The 21,567-nt window shown below is 45.3% G+C and overlaps 1 long non-coding RNA gene across 1 annotated transcript in view; it reads right to left on the bottom strand.

Moving 5' to 3' along the window:
- Window positions 1-943: 943 nt before the first annotated feature.
- LOC139176290 (uncharacterized) overlaps window positions 944-21,567 on the bottom strand; it is a 36,077-nt gene continuing 15,453 nt past the window's right edge. Inside the window, exon 3 of the long non-coding RNA XR_011560688.1 lies at window positions 944-2,147. This is a non-coding gene — a long non-coding RNA (uncharacterized lncRNA). The remainder of the gene's footprint in view (window positions 2,148-21,567) is intronic.

Raw genomic sequence — 21,567 nt, forward strand, 5'->3', positions numbered from 1 at the left:
AAGTTTCTAAATATATAAAACAGGGAGCTCAACCTGAAGCTCTGTGACAACCTGTGGGGGGACGGGGTGGGGTGTGGGAGGGAGGTTAAAAACAGAGGGGATGTATGTACACCCATGACTGATTTACTTTGTTGTATGGCAGAACCAACATAACACTGTAAAGCAATTATCCTCCAATTAATAATTAAAAAAAAAAAAAAAACATTTAAACCCAATTATTTAAGACAGAAAAAAAAACAAAAAACAAAAAAACAAAACCCTCCTACAAAATGCTTCTTCTATTTCAGCTACTTCCAGGCAGGTATGTAGCTAAAATTATCAGGAATGAGGTTACAAGGCCAATATCCACTTCTGCTCATAAGCACATTTTTTCTGTTTAGAGATTCTTTGACAATTTGAAACACTATTCATGTTTCTAAAATAGTATTTCTTTTTTGTCTTTGACTTTTTTGTCTTGACTTATGAACTCTTTTTTAGGATTGATGTTGTACCCATCATGACAAATGTAAATAAACATTTGTCATATTTATTTACAAATGAGAATTGCACTGATGACTTGTTTCAACTAAGTTTTACTTACAGGATGGAAAAAACTGCATGTCTGTCACCCATCACCCATGTGAGTAAACTGATCTAATCCTTAAATCTATAGTTAGGATAGTGAATTGAATGTTTCTGTGTTCAATTCAATATCATCACCTGCCGGGGTCCAGCCCCGGTGGATCCAGGGAATTCGAAGCGGGGACGGCGTCAGCGAGGATCAGGAAACAACTGCTTAATAATTAAGGATATAAAGAGTAATAGAATAAGGATAGCTCAGTAGGAAAATTCAGTGAAGAAAAGAGGCTGAAATAAGGATAGCTCAGTAAGGAAATTCAGTGGAGAAAAGAGGCTGAATAATTCAGCCAGAGGGTGAGAGAAAGAATGACATGGGGAGACCAAGTTTCGGTGAACAAAGCCCACACTTTATTTTCCAAAGTAGTTTTTATACCTTAAGTTATGCATAGAAGATAATGGGGGAAGGGGTAGAGTCACGCAGCAAGCCAGGCTTTCTTCCTGCAAACTTATCATATGCAAAAGCTTAGGTGATTTGCATCATCTTCTGGCCCAGAGGCCTGTTAACATTTTAAGACCCTTTCTTCAGAAAACTTATTTTTCTCTAAAGGTGATTGGTCAGGAGCCACCCTCCAAAAGCATTAGATAAAAGTTGCATTCCTACAGAGCAAAGGTATGGTGGGCTCAATCAAGAAAAGAATTAACTCAAGGGTCCAAGGTTACAAACATTAAAGCTACTACTTACACCAATTATATTAATCAATACACTGCCAGGGACACAGCAGGTAAGGGATATGGAGACTTAGCAGCAAACATTGGCCCAACAAGTGAAAAACCCTTCACCAATACAATTTCTAATCAATCTTTTAACTGCTCAAAGGACTCTGTATTCAGACAGTTTAGAACATCTCATGCCTCTCACAGTTGGGAGGCTCTGAGCGATCACATGTGGCCGGAAAAACCTATTCAGGCAGGCTAGAGGACTTCCAAAGGACTTTGTAGGTTGAAACACTATCACACCCAGGAACTTTATTAACTGGAGCTATAAGTTAACTCTTTTTTCAGAGCGAGGTAGTGGGGGACAGCGGCCCCCCCCCCCCACCCCCCGTAAAGTCAGAGGTGTAGGTGAGAGCACAAAGCAGAAAGTAGGCAGACTCTGGTTTTGGGGGTAGATGCTCGAGAATTTCCAGGGGGACTCCTGAGGCTCGATCCCGCCTTTGCGTATGCCGAGCCTCCTTCCTCATGACCTTTGCCATGGGCGAAGTTCCTCACGCTGGCTCCCGGCAGTGATAGAATTCTAGTTGAGCTATTCCAGATCCTGAAAGATGATGCTATGGAAAGTGCTGCACGCAATATGCAATATGCACTCAATATGCAATATGCCGGCTCCCGGCAATCACCTGAAAACAAATCTACACTCTGAGACAATACCTCAAATATACCAGTGTAACAAAATAAAGAAACATCTTGCAATCATACTACAGTACAAGTTTGCAGTCAGTGAAGAAGAAACTCTGGTTGTTTCCATCTAGGAGTCCCACTGTTCCTACTTCTTCTTAGTAGTTCCTACTGGATCTTCAGCATGCAGGAACCTGAGACAGCAGACAGACAGAACATAAGGAAACAAATACACTATTCAGAGCCTCTATACGTAATAAACACATCACTTCTACCCATATGTCATTGTAGAAACCAATCACCTGGTCCAATGTAGTTCTGAGAAGGTTAGGGAATGATGTTCATTGTATGTCGATAAAACAGATGTATTTGAAGAGCATAAAGCCAGACTCTGTCAGAGTCCTCACTTTTGGTCACTAAAAATAAGGTGTTATAGCATGCTGCAACATGTATACCTTTGGACTGATGATTTAGCATGACACATAATGGAATAAGTGTTCATGGTACACATTTATGCATATTAATGTTTTATAGATATATTTGAGCCTAACAACACAGTGCCATTATTATTTTCATTAGGCTTTGATGCTTAAATTAGTAATAGTGGTGAGGCATAATTTACATAACATAAAGCACGACCTTTAAAATTCAGTGATTAGTTGAGATATACTTGACTTTATAGCATTATATTAACTTCTGAACAACATAAATATATTTTAAATGATCATCACAATGTCTAATGTTATTATCCATCAATGTTAATATCCATCACCACCCAAAGTTATGCATTATTTTCTTGTGATGTGAATTTTTAAAAATTTCTCTTAACAACTTTCAAATATGCAAAATTATTTAACTATAGTCACCATGCTCTATATTATTTTCTTGGGCACCAAAATCAGTGTGGACGGTGAGCAGTCATGAAATCAAAAGGCATTTGTTTCTTGGAAAAAAAGCTATGCCAAAACTAGAGTGGGTATTAAAAAGCAAAGACATCACTTTGCTAACAAAGCTCCGTATAGTTAAAGCTATGGTTTTTCCAGTAGTCATGTATGGATATGAGAGTTAAAATATAAAGAAGGCTGACTGCCAAAGAATTGCTGCTTTCAAACTGTGGTGTTGGAGAAGACTTTTGAGGGTCCTTTGAACAGGAAGGAAATCAAACTGGTTAATCCTAAAGGAAATCAACTCTGAATATTCACTGGGGGGATTGGTGCTGAAGCTGAAGCTTCAATACTTTGGTCACGTCATGCAAAGAGCAGCTCACTGACTAAAGGAGAAGGGGACGATGGAGGATGAGATGGCGTCACTGACTCAATGGACATGAGTTTGAACAAACTCCAGGAGATAGTGAAGGCCAGGGAAGCCTGACATGCTGCAGTTCATGGGGTTGCAGGGTCAGACGAGACAGCTACTGAACAACATCAGCACCATGCTGTATATTGATTGGATTGCTATACATTTTAATAGTGGTTTTATAAATACGACTAAATTTAAATTTACTGTCTTGCTGTTTGTGTTTTGTTTCTCTTATACATATATTTTCTCTTATACATATATATTTTCATTGTTTTTTTTATTATTTTTGTGATTTTAATATACTTTTAGTATATATGTATCCTTAGACACCATATTAAAAAGGAGAGACATTACTTTGCCAACAAAGGCCCGTCTAGTCAAAGCTATGGTTTTTCCTGTAGCCATGTATGGGTGTGAGAGCTGGACTAAAAGGAAAGCTGAGCACCGAAGAACTGATGCTTTTGAACTGTGGTGTTGGAGAAGACTCTTGAGTGTCCCTTGGACTGCAAGGAGATCCAACTAATCCATCCTAAAGAAGATCAGTCCTGAATATTCATTGGAAGGACTGATGCTGAAGTTGAAACTCTAATATTTTGGCCACTTGATGCAAAGAACTGACTCATTTGAAAAGACCCTGATGCTGGGAAACATTGAAGGCAGGAGAAGAAGGGGACAACAGAGCATGAGCTGGTCAGATGGCATCACCAACTCAATGGACATTAGTTTCGGTAAACTTTGGGAGTCGGTGATGGACAGGCAGGCCTGGTGTGCTTCAGTCCATGAGGTCACAAAGAGTTGGAAATGACTGAGCGACTGAACTGAACCATTTTTTATCCAATGTTCCTTATTAATTTTTAGCTGTAACTGTAGAGTTTGCAAAATAAATATCTGCTTAATGCAATCTAACATTAAATAAATTATATACTTTAATATGCAAAATGTTGAGATCCTGAAAATACTCCTCTTTGGACAATCTTATCTTTTGTTTTGTATTATTGCTTTACACTTACTCTATTTAAATTAATTTTTATGAGAAAACAGTTGATTTCCAATGTTATATAGCTTCTGTTATGCAGCAGAGTGAATCAGTGATACATAAGCATACTTTGACTCTTTTTAAGATTCTATTCCCATATAGATTATTGCAGAGTATTGAGTAGGGTTCCTGTGCTATACAGTAGGTTCTTAGTTAGTGAAGTCACTCAGTTGTGTCCAACTCTTGGTGACCCCATGGACTGTAGCCTACCAGGCTCCTCTGTCCATGGGATTTTCCAGGCAAGAATACTGGAGTGGGTTGCCATTTCATTCTCCACACAGTAGGTCTTACTACCTATCTATTTAGACAGGTTAGTTTGTATATTTCAACTCCAGTCTCTCAGTGTACCCCTCCCCTTCCACCTTTCCCTCTTGGTAACTTTAAGTTTGTTTGCAACGTGGGTGATTCTATTTTTGCTTTGTTCCAGTTCCAGTTCAGTCGCTCAGTCATGTCCGACTCTTTGCAACCCCATGAACCTCAGCACACCAGGCCTCCCTGTCCATCACCAATTCCCAGAGTACACCCAAACCCGTGTCCATTGAATCCATGGCGTCATCCAACCATCTCATCGTCTGTCGTCCCCTTCTCCTCCTGCCCTCAATCTGTCCCAGCATCAGGGTCTTTTCAAATGAGTCAGCTCTTCACATCAGGTGGCCATTTTCAAATGAGTCAGCTTTTCACATCAGGTGGCCAAAGTATTGGGGTTTCAGCTTCAGCATCACTCCTTCCAATGAATACCCAGGACTGATCACCTTTAGGATGGACTGGTTGGATCTCCTTGTAGTCCAAGGGACTCTCAAGAGTCTTCTCCAACACCACAGTGTTGGAGAAGCATCAAAAGCATCAATTCTTCAGTGCTCAGCTTTCTTTATAGTCCAACTGGCACATCCATACATGACCACTGGAAAAACCACAGACTTGACTAGATGGACCTTTGTTGGCAAAGTAATGTCTCTGCTTTTCAATATGCTGTCTAGGTTGGTCATACTTTTCTTCCAAGAGTAAGTCTCTTTTAATTTCATGGCTGCAGTCACCATCTGCAGTGATCTTGGAACCAAAAAAAAAAAAAAAAAGTCTGCCACTGTTTCGACTGTTTTCCCATCTATTTTCCATGAAGTGATGGAACCAGAAGCCATGATCTTAGCTTTCTGAATGTTGAGCTTTAAGCCAACTTTTTCACTATCTACTTTCACTTTCATCAAGAGGCTTTTTAGTTCCTCTTCACTTTCTGCCATAAGGGTGGTGTCAACTGCATATCTGAGGTTACTGATATTTCTCCCAGCAATCTTGATTCCAGCTTGTGCTTCTTCCAGCCCAGCGTTTCTCATGATGTACTCTGCATATAACTTAAATAAGCAGGGTGACAATATACAGCCTTGACGTACTCCTTTTCCTATTTGGAACCAGTGTGTTTTTCCACGTCCAGTTCTAACTGTTGCTTCCCGACCTGCATATAGATATCTCAAGAGGCAGGTCAGGTGGTCTGGTATACTCATCTCTTTCAGAATATTCTAATTTGTTGTGATCCACACAGTCACAGCCTTTGGCATAATCGATAAATCAAAAATAGATGTTTTTCTGGAACTCTCTTGCTTTCTCGATGATCCAACGGATGTTGGCATTTTGATTTCTGGCTCCTCTGGCTTTTCTAAAAGCAGCTTGAACATCTGGAAGTTCATGGTTCACGTATTATTGAAGCCTGGCTTGGAGAATTTTGAGCATTACTTTACTAGCATGTGAGACATGTGAGATGAGTGCAATTGTGCGGTAGTTTGAGCATTCTTTGGCATTGCCTTTGTTTGGGATTGGAATGAAAACTGACCTTTCCAGTCCTGTGGCCACTGAGTTTTCCATATATGTTGGCATATTGAGTGAAGCACTTTCACAGCGTCATCTTTTAGGATTTGAAATAGCTCAAGTGGAATTCCATCACCTCCCCTAGCTTTGTTCGTACTGATGCTTCCTAAGGCCACTTGACTTCGCATTCCAGGATGTCTGGCTCTAGGTGAGTGATCACACCATCGTGATTATCTGGGTGATGAAGATATTTTTTTATATTGTTCTGTGTATTCTTGCCACCTTTTCTTAATATCTTCTGCTTCTGTTAGGTCCATACCATTTCTGTCCTTTATTGTACCCATCTTTGCATGAAATGTTGCCTTGGTATCTCTAATTTTCTTGAAGAGATTTCTAGTCTTTCCCTTTCTACTCTTTTCCTCTATTTCTTTGCACTGATCACTGAGGAAGGCTTTCATAAGTCTCCTTGCTATTATTTGGAACTCTGCATTCAAATAGGTATGGCTTTCCTTTTCTCCTTTGCTACTGGCTTCTCTTTTTTTTCACAGCTATTTTTAAGAGCTCTTCAGACAGCCATTTTCCTTTTTTGCATTTCTTTTTCTTGGGGATAGTCTTGATCCCTGTCTCCTATACAATATCATGAACCTTTGTCCACAGTTCATCAGGCACTCTGTCTATCTGATCTAGTCCCTTAAATCTGTTTCTCACTTCCATTGTATAACTGTAAGGGATTTGATGTAGGTCATATTGGGTCATATCTGAATGGTCTAGTGGTTTTCCCTACTTTCTTCAATTTAAGTCTGAATTTGGCAATAAGGAGTTCATGATCTGAGCCACAGTCAGCTCTTGGTCTTTTTTTTTTTTTTTTTGCTGACTGTATAGAGCTTCTCCATCTTTGGCTGCAAAGAATATAATCAGTCTGATTTTGGTGTTGACCATCTGGTGATGTCCATGTGTAGAGTCTTCTCTTGTGTTGTTGGAAGAGGGTGTTTGCTATGACCAGTGTGTTCTCTTGGCAAAACTCTATTAGCCTTTGTCCTGCTTCATTCTGTACTCCAAGGCCAAATTTGCCTGTTACTCCAGGTGTTTCTTGACTTCCCACTTTTGCATTCCAGTCCCCTATAATGAAAAGGACATCTTTTTTAGTGTTAGTTCTAAAAGGTCTTGTAGGTCATCATCGAACCATTCAACTTCAGCTTTTTCAGCATTACCGGTCGGGGCATAGACTTGGATTACCATGATATTGAATGGTTTGCCTTGGAAATGAACAGAGATCATTGTGTTGTTTTTGAAATTGCATCCAAGCACTGCATTTTGGACTTTTTTTTTTTTTTTTTTACTATGATGGCTACTCCATTTCTTCAAAGGGATTCTTGCCCACAGTAGTATAAATAATGGTCATCTGAGTTAAATTCACCAATGCGAGAGGAAACCCGAAGTCCCAGTCACCTCTTGAGATGAAGAACGAGTTTCCCACCGCAACTCAAGAGGAGGCTTGACTTCCCTGTTGCAACTTGAAAGAAACCCGGAGTTTCCCACTGGAACTAGAGAGGAACCCCGAATTCCCGCCGTAACTTGAGAAAAGACCCAGCTCCCCTGCTGCAACTCAAAAGGAAACCCGAGGTCCACACCTCAACTTTAGAGGAGGCCTGACTATGCTGTCTCAACTCGAGAGGTATGCCCAGAACTGCTTCACAATTCGAGAGGAACACCATGTTTCCCACTTCCACTCTAGATGAGCCCTGATTCCCATGCAGTGACATGAGATGAATTATGAGGTCCCTGTTGCAACTCTAGAGGAATCCCAAGTTCCCCCACAGAAACTTGAGAGGAACCCCGAGGTTTCTGCCATATCTCGAGAGAAACCCCAGTTTCCCACTGCAAATAGAGAAGAGGTCGGATTCCCTGCACAGTCTCAAGAGAAACACCGAGTTCCCCCTCACAATTCGAGAGGAATCCCGACTCTCCTGTTGCAATTCAAGAGGAACCCCAAGATCTGTCACACAACTCGAGAGGAACCCCGAGATGCCTGCCACAATTTGAGAGGAGGCCCGACTCCCCTGCTGCAACTCAAGAGGAAATCAGAGATCCCAGTTGCCTTGAGAGGAAACCCAAGTTTCCCACCACAAATCCAGAGAAGGCCTGGCATCCCTGTGGCAACTCGAGAGGAACACTGAGTTACCCTCTGCAACTCGAGAAGCCCAACTACCCTGTAGCAACTCGAGAGGAAGGCCGAGTTCCCCAGCTCAATCCGACAGGAGGCCTGACTACTCTGTTGCAACTTGAGAGGAACCCCAAGATCCCCATGGCAACTTGAGAGGAACACCAAGTTTCCTGTTGCAACTTGAGAAGAACCCCTAGTTCCCCGCTTCCAATCTAGATAGGCCCAATTCCCCTGCAGCAAAATGAGGTGAATCCCAAGTTCCCCATTACAACTTGAGATGAATCCCGAGTTCCCCCATTCCAACTCCAGAGGAAAACCGAGTTCCCTGTCGCAACTCAAGATGAACCATGTGTTTCCCAATGCATCTCGAGAGGAATCCCAAGTTCCCTGCTAGAACTCAAGAGGAGGCCTGACTCCCCTGCTGCAACAAGAGAGGAACCCTGATTTCCACCTCACAACTCGAGAGAAGGACTGACTCCCCTGTTGCAACTTGAGAGGAACCCCAGGTTTCCTGCCACAAGTCAGAAGGAGCCACGAGTTCCTGGTCTGAATTCAAGATGAAACCTGATTGACCTGCATCAACTCGAGAGGAACCCCGAGTTCTCCATCGCAATTTGAGACTCGACCCAAACCACTATTGTAACTCCAGAGGATTCCCAAGAGGGGCCTACCCCAGCACAATTTGAGAGGAGCACTCTACGAAACAAGAGAAGTCCCATGCTATAACTTAAAAGGAGGCCCTCAAGCCACAAGTAGAGAGTAGCCTCCTGCACACCATAAATGGAAAAAATGCCTCTTCTCATCATAAAGAGGAGTCACCCCATCACAGTTTGAGAAGAGCACTTTATCACAACTAAAGAGGAACCCAACTACCACAAATGAAGAGGAGCCCCCAGCCAAAATTAGAGAGGAGACTGCAAATGACAACTAGAGAGGATCTGACCCACCACAAATAAAGAGTGGCCCATCCCTACAATACCAGTGGAGACCCATGACACAACTAGAGAGTAGCCTCCTGTACATTGAAACTAGACTGGGGCCAGCCTGCACATCGCTACGAGAGAGGATCTACCCCCACTGCAGCTCAAGAGGAGGCACCATTACAACTCTAAAGGAACACTGAATCACCTGCAGCAACTCAAGAGGCACCGGGAGTTCCCCACTGCAATTTGACAGGAGCCCTAGACTGTAACAAGAAAAGGGGCCACTGGAAAAAATGACGGATGGGCTCGCCAGCCAAAGCTGAGGTGGATTCCCCTGGCATAACTAGAGTGGAGGCCCCCAAGAGAGAAGCTCTTAATGCCACAAATAGAGAGGAGATCCCTGAAGTAAGTTGAGTGGAGTCCCTCACAACCGGAGAAAAGCAATCCCACTAATATTAGTAAGGAACACTGAGCACCAAAAGTAGAAAGGACCTCTCCGCTAGAGCCACCCACACCCGAACCAGACAGGACACAGCCCTGCACCTCGAGAGGAGCCCTCCACAACTTGACAGGGGTACCCTGTATATCACGCATAGAGAAGAGCCACTCTGCTGCTAAAAAAGACTAATCCCACACCACAAGTAGAGATAAAGTTTCACATCACCACTAGAGAATGGAACCCACCACAACTACAGAGTTGAATCCGACCACAAAGTTAGAGTAGTCCCATGAAAATCCTAGTGAGTAGCCTCCAGACATTGCAACAATACAGGAGCCCCCCTTCACATCCCTACTGGAGATGAGTCATCCCAAAACAACTCTAGAGGAGGCCCCACTGCAAGTGAAAAGGAACACTGAGTACCACCCCAACTCGAGAGGAACACCAAGTTCCCTGCAACGGCTTGAGTTGAACACTGAGTGGCACACTGCAAATCAAAGGGAACACTGAGTTCCAAATGAAACGCAAGAGGAGCTCTGAGACACCTCTGGCAACTCAAGAGGAACCCCGAGTTTCCCGGCCCAAGTCGAGAAGAACCCCGAGTTCCCTGCTGCAACTCAAGTGGAGGTCCAACTCTCCACCTGCAACTCGAGAAGATCCTCTAGTTCAATCTTGCAATTCGAGACCCCCCCCCAAAATCCCCTGTTGCAACTCGAGAGGAACCCCGAGATGCCTGTCAGAAGTCGAGAGGAACCCCATATTTCCCACTGCAACTCGAGAAGAACCTCAGTTCCCCACCTGAACTCGAGGTGAAGCTTGATTCCCCTGCAGCCTCTCAAGAGGAAACCCGAGTTTCACCCTGCAACTCAAGAGGAGGCAACTCTTCTGTGACAACTCAAGAGGAAAGCCAAGTTCCCAAACTCAACTCGAGAGGAGGCCTGACAACCCTGTTGCAACTCCAGAAGAACCCCTAGATCCCCATCACAACTCAAGAGGAAAACCGTGTTTACCATCACAACTTGGGAAGAAACCTGAGTTCCCCAATCCATTCTAGATGAGGACGAATTCCCCTGCAGTGACATGAGATGAATCCTGAGTACCCCATCACAACTCAAGAGGAACCCCGAGTTCCCCACTGCAACTCTAAAGGAGGCCTGATTGCCCTGTTGCAGCTCAAGAGGAACCCCGAGATCCCCACCACAACTCACCACCCCCGAGATCCCAGCCACATCCTGAGATGTCTGCTGCAACACGAGACAAACACCAAGATCCCCCTCGCAACACCAGAGGATGCCTTACTCCCCTGTTGCAACTCGAGAGGAAACCTGAGCTACCGCCTAATCTCGAAAGGAGCCTGACTCACATGTTGCCACTTGACAGGAACCACAAGATCCATTTGCAACTCGAGAGGAACCCGAGTTTCCTGCCACAACTCTAGAAGAACCCCAGGTTCCCTGTCTCAAATCGAAATGAGTCCCAATTCGCATGAAGTGACTTGAGAAGTACCCCGAGTACCCCACTGAAAGATGAGGGGTACTCATCTCGAGTACCCCTCGAGATGAGGCCCAAGCCCCCTGAGGCAACTCCAGAGGCTACACAAGAGGAGCCTACCTCACCACAATTCGAGGGGAGAAATCTACCACAACAAGAGAGGAAATCCCATACAACAACTAAACAGGAGCCCCCTCTCCCTTCCAAAACTAGTGAGTATCTTCCTGCATGTCACAACTAGTAAAAGCTACCCTTCTACCACAACCAGAGAGGAGTCACCACCATCAAATTTCAGAAGAGCACTCTACCGCAACTAAAGAGGAGCCCATCTACCACAAGTCAAGAGGAGCCCCACTGCCAAAGCTAGAGAGGAGTCTGCAAACAACAACTTGAGAGGAGCCGACCCATGACAAATAAAGAGTTGACCACTGCAATTAGAGTTGTGACCCATGCTGCAACTAGAGAGTAGCCTCCTGCACTTTGCAACTAGACAGGGGCAGCCTGCAGATTACTACCATAGAGGATCTGCCCCACTATAGCTCAAGAGGCTCCACAACAACTCTAAAGAAAACCCGAGTCACCAGCTGCAACTCAAGAGGCACCCCGAGTTCACTGCTGCTATCTGATAGAAACCCTAGGCTGTAACAAGAAAAGATGCCACTGGCCAAAATGACAGAGGGGCTCCCCGGCCAAAACTGAAGCAGATTCCTCAGGCACAACTAGAGTGGAGGCTCCCAGAATATCACACCTAAAGAGAAGCCTTTCTGCCATAAATAGAGACAAGCTCTCTGAAGTCGAGCAGAGTACCTCACATATAGAGAAAAGCAATCCCACTAATTTTAGTGAATTACCCGTATCAGCCAAAGTAGGATTTCCCTGTGGAGCCACCCACACCCCAGAGAGGATGCAACTCCACACCCAGAGAGCCCCGCACTTCCAGCACAACTCCAGAGGAGCCTGCTAGACATCACACATAGAGAGAAGCCCTTCTGCTGCTAAGAGATGAATCTCACACCACAAATAGAGAGGATCAAACCCACAACAACTACAGAGTTTACCCTAAGCACAAGGATAGAGAAGTCCCATGCCAAAATTCGTGAGTAGCCTCCCAACATTGCAAAAAGACAGGAACAACCCTGCACATCCCTGCTAGAGATGAGTTGCCCCAAGACAACTCGAGAGGAGGTCTGACACTCCGGTTGCAACTCGAGTGAAAACCCAAGTTTCCCATCACAACTCGAGAGGAAACCCAAGTTCCCCATTGCCACTCGAGAGGAAACCCGAGTTTCCTACCACAACTCGAGAAGAACACCGAGTGCTCTGCCTCAACTCGAGATGAGGCCCAATTCCCCTGCAACAACTCGAGTGGAACCCCAGGTCCCCCTCGAAATTCAAGAGGAGGCCTGAATCCCCTGTTGGAATTCAAGAGGAAACCTGAGATTCTCGTTGCCTCTTTAGAGGAATCCCGAGTTCCCCATCACAACTTGAGAGGAGGACTGTGTTTCCTGCTGCAACTTGAGAAGAATCCTGAGTTCCCCACCTCCACGCTAGATGAGGCCTGATTCCCCTGCAGTGACTTGAGATGAATCCGGAGTTCCCCATTGCAACTCTAGAAGAATCCCAAGTTCCCCATCATAACTCGAGAGGAACCCCGAATTTCCCATTGTATCTCAAGAGGAACCCTGAGTTCCCCACTGCAACTCGAGAAGAGGCTTGATTCCACTGCAGCATCTCAAGAGGAACCCTGAGTTCCCCACTGCAACTCAAGAGGAGGCCCAATTCCCCTGTTTCAACTTGAGAGGAACCCCAAGTTTCCATCCGCATCAAGAGGAACCTCGAGTTACCGTGCTGCAACTAAAGAGGAAGGCTGACTGCCCTGCGGCAACTTGAGAGGAAACCTGAGTTACCCACCTAAACTCGATAGGAGGCCCGACTACCCTGTTGCAACTCAAGAGGAGCCCCTAGATCCCTGTTGCAACTCGAGAGGAACACCGAGGTTCCTCTCCCAACTTGAGAAGATCCCCAAGATTCCTGCCTCCATTATAGATGAGGCCAGATTCCTGTGCAGTGACGTGAGATGAACCCCAATTTCCTCATCACAACTCGAGAGGATTCCCGAGTTCCTCATCGGAACTAGAGAGGAACCCCGTTTCCCACTGCAACTTGAAAGGAACCCTGAGTTTCCTGCCGCATCTCAAGAGGAACTTCGAGTTCCCTGCTGCAACTCGAGATCAGGCTCGATTACCCTGCAACATCTCAAGAGGACCCCTGAGTTCCCCCATGCAACTCAAGAGGAGGCCCAACGACCCTGCTGCAACTCAAGAGGAAGCATGACTTCTCTGTTGCAACTCAAGAGGAGCCCTGATCCCCATCGCAATTCAAAAGGAACCCCAAGTTTCCTGCTGCAACTCCAGAGGACAGCTGACTCATCTGTTGCAACTTGAGAGGAACACTGAGATCCCCGTTGTAACTCTAGAGGAACCCCGAGTTTCCCACCACAACTCGAGAGGAGCCCTGAGTTGGCTGCTGCAACTTAAGAGGAGGCCCCCTTCCTTGCTGCAACTTGAGAAGAACCCCAAGTTTCCCCTCGCAACATCAGAGGACACCCTATTCCCCTGTTGCAACTAGAGAGGAAATCCGAGTTTTACACCTCAACTCAAGAGGAGCCTGACTCACCTGCTGCCACTCAGGAAGAACCCTAATTTCCCCCTCGCAACACGCGAGGAACTCCTAGTTACTCAATGCAAGTCTAGAAGAAACCCAGGTTGCCTGCCTCAACTCGAGATGAGGCCAGATTCACATACAGTGACACAAGAACCCTGAGTTCCCCGTTGAAACTCGAGACGAGCCCCAAGCCCCCTGATTCAACTCCAGAGGATACCTAAGAGGAGAGTAACCCACCAAAATTCGAGAGGAGAACTTTACCACAATAAGAGAGGAAGCCCCATAACACAACTTAGGAGGAGGCGCCCCCTTTCACAACTAGAGAGTATCCTCCTGCACATCGCAAGTAGAAAAAGCACCCCTTCTCATAACCAGAGAGGAGTCACCCCCATCACAATTTGGAAGAGCACTCTACCACAACTAAAGAGGAGCCCCCCTGCCACAACTAGAGAGGAGTCTGCAAATGACAACTAGAGAGGAGCCCACCCACCACAAATAGAGTGGACAAATAAAGAGATGAACATCACACCACAAATAGAGAGGAGTTTGCACAACACCAGTAGAGAGAACCAAGCCCACCACAACTGCAGAGTTGACCCCAACCACAATGATAGAGAAGTCCCATGCCAAAACTAGTGAGTAGCCACCCAACACTGGAAAAAGACAGGAGGCACCCTGCACATCCCTGCTAGAGATGAGTCACCCCAAGACAACTCAAGAGGAGGCCCCACCACAAGTTGAGAGGAACCCTGAGTAACCTCCAACTCGAGAGGAATCCTGAGTTCCCCACCAGGGCTCAAGTGGAACTGCGAGTCCCACGCTGCAACCCGAGAGGAACACTGAGTTCCCACAACTTGAGAGGAGCTCTAAGTATCCTGCTGCAACTCAAGAGGAACCCGTTTCCCGCCACAACTGGAGAGGAACCCCGCGTTACCCACTAAACTCGAGAGGAGGCCTGACTGCCCTGCAGCATCTCGAGAGGAAGCCCAAGTTCCCCCACGTAACTCAAGAGGAGGCTGGAGTCCCCTATTGCAACGTGAGAGGAAATCCGAGTTTTCCCCCTCAACTCGAGAGTAGGCCTGACTACCCTGTTGTAACTCTAGGGGAACTCCGAGTTCCCCACTGCAACTCGGGAGGAGGCCCCACTCACCTGTTGCAAACCGAGAGGAAACCCAAGACCCCCATCAAAACTCGAGAGGAATCCCAAGTTTTCCACCACAAATCGAGAAGAACCCCCAAATTCCACGCCGCAACTCAAGATGAGGGCTAATTCCCCTGAGGCAACTCGAAAGGAACATCGAGTTACCCGTCACAGCTCGAGATGAGCCACAAGCACCTTGATGCAACTCCAGGGGATTCCCAAGAGGAACTTACCCCAGAAAATTCGAGCAGGGCCCTCTTCTGCAAAGAGTGGAAGCCCCGTGCCATAACTAAAAAGGAGGCCCCCCTGCTACAACTAGAGAGTAGCCTCCTGCATATCACAACTAAAAAAGCATCCCTTCTCATCACAACCAAAGAGGAGTAACCCACCTCACAATTTGAGAACAGCACTCTACCACAACTAGAGAGGAGCCAAACTACCACAACTGTAGAGGAGCCCCCTGCCACAACTAGAGAGGAGTCTGCAAATGACAACTAGAGAGGAGCCAACCCACCAAAAATAGTGAACTCTCCCTGCAATTAGAATGGAGCCCCATGCCACACATAAAGAGTAGCCCCCTGCACATTGCAACTAGACACAGGCCAGCCTGCACATCACTACTTGAAAGGATCTGCCCCACTACAGCTCAAGAGGAGGCTCCACCATAACTCTAATGGAACCCTGTTGCAACTTGAGAGGAAATCTGAATTCCCTGCCTCAACTCGAGAAGAGGCCTGAATCCCCTGTTGTAACTCGAGAGGAACCCCGAGTTTCATGCAGCAACTCGAGAACCCTGAGTTCCCTGCCTCAACTTGAGATGAGACCTGATTCCCCTGCAGCGTCTTGAGAGGAATACTGAATTCTCCATCGCAACTCAAGAGGAGCTCCAAGCCCCCCGATACAACTCCAGAGGATTCCCAAGAGGAGCCTACCCCACCACAATTCGAGAAGAGCACTCTACCACAACAAGAGAGGAAATGCTATACCACAACTAAAGAGGAGGCCTCCACTGCCACAACCAGAGAGTAGCCTCCTGCACATCGCAACTAGGGGAACCGTCCCTTCTCATCACAACCCGAGAGGAGTCACCCCCTTATAATGTGAGAAGAGCACTCTACTACAACTAGAGAAGAGCCCAAGTACCACAACTAAAGAGGAGAACACGGTCCTAATATGGCAGAGAAACAGCATGGGGAGACAACTTCCTCCCCCACAAATCCATCAAAAGATCATTTGAATGCTGAGCAACTTCCACAGAACAACTTCTGGACGCTGGCAGAGGACACCAGTCACCCAGAAAGGCAGCCCTTTCTCTTGGAAAGTAAGTAGTGAAATGTTGTTGCTGAACCATGAAAGATGCCAGGATTCTTGGCCTCCGGACGAGAAGAAATCAATCCGGGGCCAGAGACGAGGCTTGATCACTCAGAGCTTTTGTGTAGTAAAGTTTTATTAAAATATAAAAGAGATAGAGAAAGCTTCTGACACAGACATCAGAAGGGGGCTGAAAGAGTGCCCCTTTTGCTAGTGTTAGCAAGGGAACAACACACTTTTAGTTAGTTATTACAATGAGTCAAAAGAATGTCTGGAGGTTGTAAAGATCGTACTAGACCCACTCCAATAATTTACATTTTAAGATAACAGGATTAGCCAGAAGGTTTTCAGGAAGGAGAAACCGTCCTCAAGCAGGATACATTGTTGTTATATAATCCTTCAGTTCAGTTCAGTCGCTCAGTCGTGTCCAACTCTTTGCGACCCCATGAATGACAGCATGAGAAGCCTCCCTGTCCATCACCAACTCCAAGAGTTCACCCAAACTCATGTGCATCGAGTTGGTGATGCTTTCCAGCCATCTCATCCTCTGTCATCCTCTTCTCCTCTTTCCCTCAATCCCTCCCAACATCAGGGTCTTTTCCAATGAGTCAACTCTCCGCATGAGGTGGCCAAAGTATTGGAGTTTCAGCTTCAGCATCAGTCTTTCCAATGAATACCCAGGACTGGTCTCCTTTAGGATGGACTGGTTGGATCTCCTTGTAGTCCAAGGGACTCTCAAGAGTCTTCTCCAACACCACAGTTCAAAAGCATCAGTTGTTCAGCGCTCAGCTTTCTTCACAGTCCACTTCTCACATCCATACATGACCACTGGAAAAACCATAGCCTTGACTAGATGGACCTTTGTTGGCAAAGTAATGTCTCTGCTTTTGAATATGCTATCTAGGTTGGTCATAACTTTCCTTCCGAGGAGTAAGCGTCTTTTAATTTCATGGCTGCAATCATCATCTGCAGTGATTTTGGAGCCCAAAAAAATAAAGTCTAACACTGTTTCCACTGTTTCCCCATCTATTTCCCATGAAGTGATAGGACCAGATGCCATGATCTTCGTTTTCTGAATGTTGAGCTTTAAGCCAACTTTTTCACTCTCCTCTTTCATTTTCATCAGGAGGCTTTTGAGTTCCTCTTCACTTTCTGCCATAAGGGTGGTGTCACCTGCATACCTGAGGTTATTGATATTTCTCCCGGCAATCTTGATTCCAGCTTGTGCTTCTTCCAGCCCAGCATTTTTCATGATGTACTCTGCATAGAAGTTAAATAAGCAGGGTGACAATATACAGCCTTGATGTACTCCTTTTCCTATTTGGAACGAGTCTATTGTTCCATGTCCAGCTCTAACTGTTGCTTCCTGACCTGCATGAAGGTTTCTCAAGAGGCAGGTCAGGTGGTCTTGTATTCCCATCTCTTTCAGAATTTTTCACAGTTTATTGTGATCCATGCAGTAAAGGCTTTGGCATAGTCAATAAAGCAGAAATAGATGTTTTTTCTGGAACTCTCTTTTTCAATGATCCAGTGGATGTCGGCAATTTGATCTCTGGTTCCTTAGTACAGAGTTTAAACTGAGTTGTTTGTTGTATAATCATCAGTTCTTAAAGACAAAAATGTTTTATGTGACTAAGACTAAGGAATGTAGAGAGGAAAAAAACCATTTGTCCTTTCCTCCTCCTTGAGAATTACAGACCCCTATCTCTTCCTCCTTGAGAATCCCAGACCCTTCTCTCCTTGGGGACACCCGGACTTCTTATCAACCTGCCTAGGAATTGACTCTCTCAGTAGGACAAAATCTAAAAGACAAAAAGAGAGACAACCATTAGGGATGAAGACCAGTTCAGGGGAGGGAGTCATGAAGGAGGAGAAGTTTCCAAACAGCAGGAACCCCTCTCACTGATGGGTCTGTGGCAAATTCTGTAATCTTAGAGGGCAATATAACCAGGGGTGGCAGGGAACAAAGAATGCATGCCTAACCGCAACTCCCAGCAGAGAAGTAGCCCAGAAGCTAACGTCTGCCACCAGCGAGCTGGGGCTGGACAGGGAGGCGCAGGCAGATGTTTAGGGTAAGGACTGGGGCTGAATGCCCTGAGGACAGTCTGAGAGAGCTAACGTGAGATAGCAACCCAAACTGTGGGTTAGCCAGAGAGAGAAAAAAAAGAGAGAGAAGTTTCTTGCAAATAGCTCTAACCTAAGACACAGCCTGGCCAGATCACAGAACAAAGGATTGAGCCAATACCAATGGAGAACTAGCCAGCTGTGAACAGGCCCCTTCCCCCCGACAAGAGGCAGAGAGACAGGCAGGCAACAGCCAGAGCCAGAAGGCAAGGTGCAATCTTGGCCCCAGAGACAGCATCCTCCTTCAAACTGTGAGCAAGCTCCCAGTTGCTAACCATGTCTTCCTGGGATCCTGGACAACTGACATTTGCCAGGAGGCTTGGAGCCAGAGATCAGCATCCAAGAGGAGACACACAGCACACCTGAGATGGCGCTTTCGTGGCGCACCCAGGAAACCAAGGGGCCGGGATTGGGGAGGTGATTAAGATACACAGCCCACTTGGGACAGTGCGCTCCCCAAGCACCTGGTCACCTGAGCTGCTCAGACCTAGGAAGGGCACAAAACGCACAGCCAACTTATTCTGTACCCTTGCGGAGTACCCAAGAACCTGAACCTGAGCAGCTTAGACCTGGGAAGTGCACGAAATGCAGGGTCTGCTTTGGACAGCACCCCTGCAGAGCAACCTGGAGCCTGAGCAGTGTAGACCAGGAAAGAACACGCTGCCATGAGCTGGGGTAAACCCAGTGTGGTCCAAACACTGCGAGCACTCCCCACACATGCCAGTGATATTTGTTTGCAGTGTTCCTCCCTCCCCATAACACAACTGAACAAGTGAGCCTAAATAAGTGACCACCTTCAGTGGCTCAGAGGTTAAAGAGTCTGCCTACAATGCGGGAGACCCGGGTTTGATCCCTGGGTCGGGAAGATACCCTGGAGAAGGAAATTGCAACCCACTCCAGTATTCTTGCCTGGAGAATCCCATGGATGGAAAAGCTTGGTAGGCTATAGTCCATGGGGTCGCAAAGAGTCGGACACGACTGAGCAACCTCACTTTTCACACCCATGTGTCAGAGAGGAAATTAGACACTGAAGAGACCTGCAAACAGACAAAGCCAAAATAAACAAAGAAGAGGGAACCACTATGGAAATGACAGGTGCAACAGATTAAAACCCTGTAGTTAACATTGACTAAGCACTGGAAGAGGCCTATAGACCTTGAGAAGAAGTATAAGCTGGAACAAGGAACTATCTGAAACAGAAATAACCGCACACTGCCCTCAACAGCTCCAGAGAAATTCCTAGATATATTTTTACTAATATCATTTCTTAATTTTAGCTTTATTATTCTTTTATTTTTACCTTCTTTATTACTCCTTTAATTTTCATTTTTATAACCTACTATTAGCTATTTTTGAAGCAAATTTCATACACATAAATTTTTTATAATTTTCATGATTGACTTTTTTTTGGTATTTCTAATATTGTATTTTTGAGACTCTAACTTCTAGTCTAGATTTTTAATCTTTGCTTTTTGATATTTGTCATCAGTTTTGTACTTTTAAGAACATAATTTTCAGTACCCATTTTTATTTAGGGGTTTGATTACTGGCTTCATTGCTCTCTCCCACTTTGAACCCTCCCTTTTCTCCCCCAGGTCACTGCTATCTCCTCCCTCCCCGTTCTGTTCTCTGCTTAAGTCTATGAATCTCTCTGGGTGTTCTGGGATGTGGAGGACACTTAAGGAACTGGTTACTGGCTAGATTGGTCTCTCCCCTTTTGACTTCCCCTATTCTCCTCCTGGACACCTTTATCTCCCTCCTCTCTCTTCTCTTCTCTATGTAACTCTGTGAACCTCTCTGGGTGTTCCAGACTGTGGAGAGCACATAGGGAATTGATTACTGGCTAGATTTCTCTCTCCTCTTTTGATTCCCCCTCTTCTCCTGGTCACCTCTATCTCTCGCCTCCCTTTTCTCTTCTAATGTAACTCTGTGAACCTCTCTGGGTGTCCCTCACTATGGAGAATCTTTTCACCATTAACCTAGATGATTTATCATCTGTGCTGTACGGATGGAGAAGTATTGAGGCTACTGTAAGAATAAGACTGAAAGCCAGAGGCAGGAGGATTAAATCCAAAACTTGAGAACACCAGAAAACCCCTGACTCCAGGGAACATTAATTGACAAGTGCTTATCCAAAAACCTCCATACCTACACTGAAACCAAGCTACAACGATTTCAGAGTAAGCCATACAATACCAGAGTAAGACATACCATGCTGTTTCTTCAGCAATGCAGGAACACAGCCCTGAGCATTAAAATACAGGCTGCCCAAAGTCACATCAAGCCCATAGATACCCCAAAATTCACTAATGAACACTTCATTGCACTCCAGAGAGAACAGATCCAGCTCTACCCACAAGAACACAGAGGCAAGCATCCCTAACCAGGAACACTTGAAAAACCACTACTCCAACCCCACCCATAGGGAGCAACCTCCACAATAAAGAGGAACCACAAACTCCCAGCCTATAGAAAGGTGACCCCAAACACTGCCATATAAACAAAATGAAAAGGCAGAGAAATATTCAGCAGGTAAAGGAGCATGATAAATGCCCATCAAGCCAAACAAAAGAGGAGGAGATAGGGAGTTTACCTGAAAAAGAATTCAGAATAATGATAGTAAAGATGATCCATAATCTTGAAAACAAAATGCAATTACAGATAAATAGATTAGAGACAAAAATTGAGAAGATGCAAAAAATGTTTAACAAGGACCTAGAAGAAATAAAAAAGAGTCAATCAATAATGAATAATGCAATGAGATCAAAAGCACTCTGGAGGGAACCAACAGTAGAATAACTGAGGCAGAAGATAGGATAAGTGCGGTAGAAGATAGAATGGTGGAAAAAATGAAGCAGAGAGGAAAAAAGAAAAAAGAATTAAAATAAATGAGGATAACCTGGGACAATGTTAAACGCCCCAACATTTGAATCATAGGAGTCCCAGAAGAAGAAGACAAAAAGAAAGGCATGAGAAAATACTTCAGGAGATAATAGTTGAAAACTTTCCTAAAATGGGGAAGTAAATAGCTACCCAAATCCAAGAAACCCAGAGAGTCCCAAACAAGATAAACCCAAGGCAAAACACCCCAAGACACATATTAATGAAGATCAAACACAAAGAGCAAATATTAAAAGCAGCAAGGCAAAGGCAATAAATAACACACAAGAGGATTCTCATAAGGATAACAGCTGATCTTTCAATAGAAACTCTTCAGGCCAGTAG

This window comes from Bos indicus, chromosome 16, assembly GCF_029378745.1.
Source record: "Bos indicus isolate NIAB-ARS_2022 breed Sahiwal x Tharparkar chromosome 16, NIAB-ARS_B.indTharparkar_mat_pri_1.0, whole genome shotgun sequence".
Taxonomy (NCBI): Eukaryota; Metazoa; Chordata; class Mammalia; order Artiodactyla; family Bovidae; genus Bos; species Bos indicus.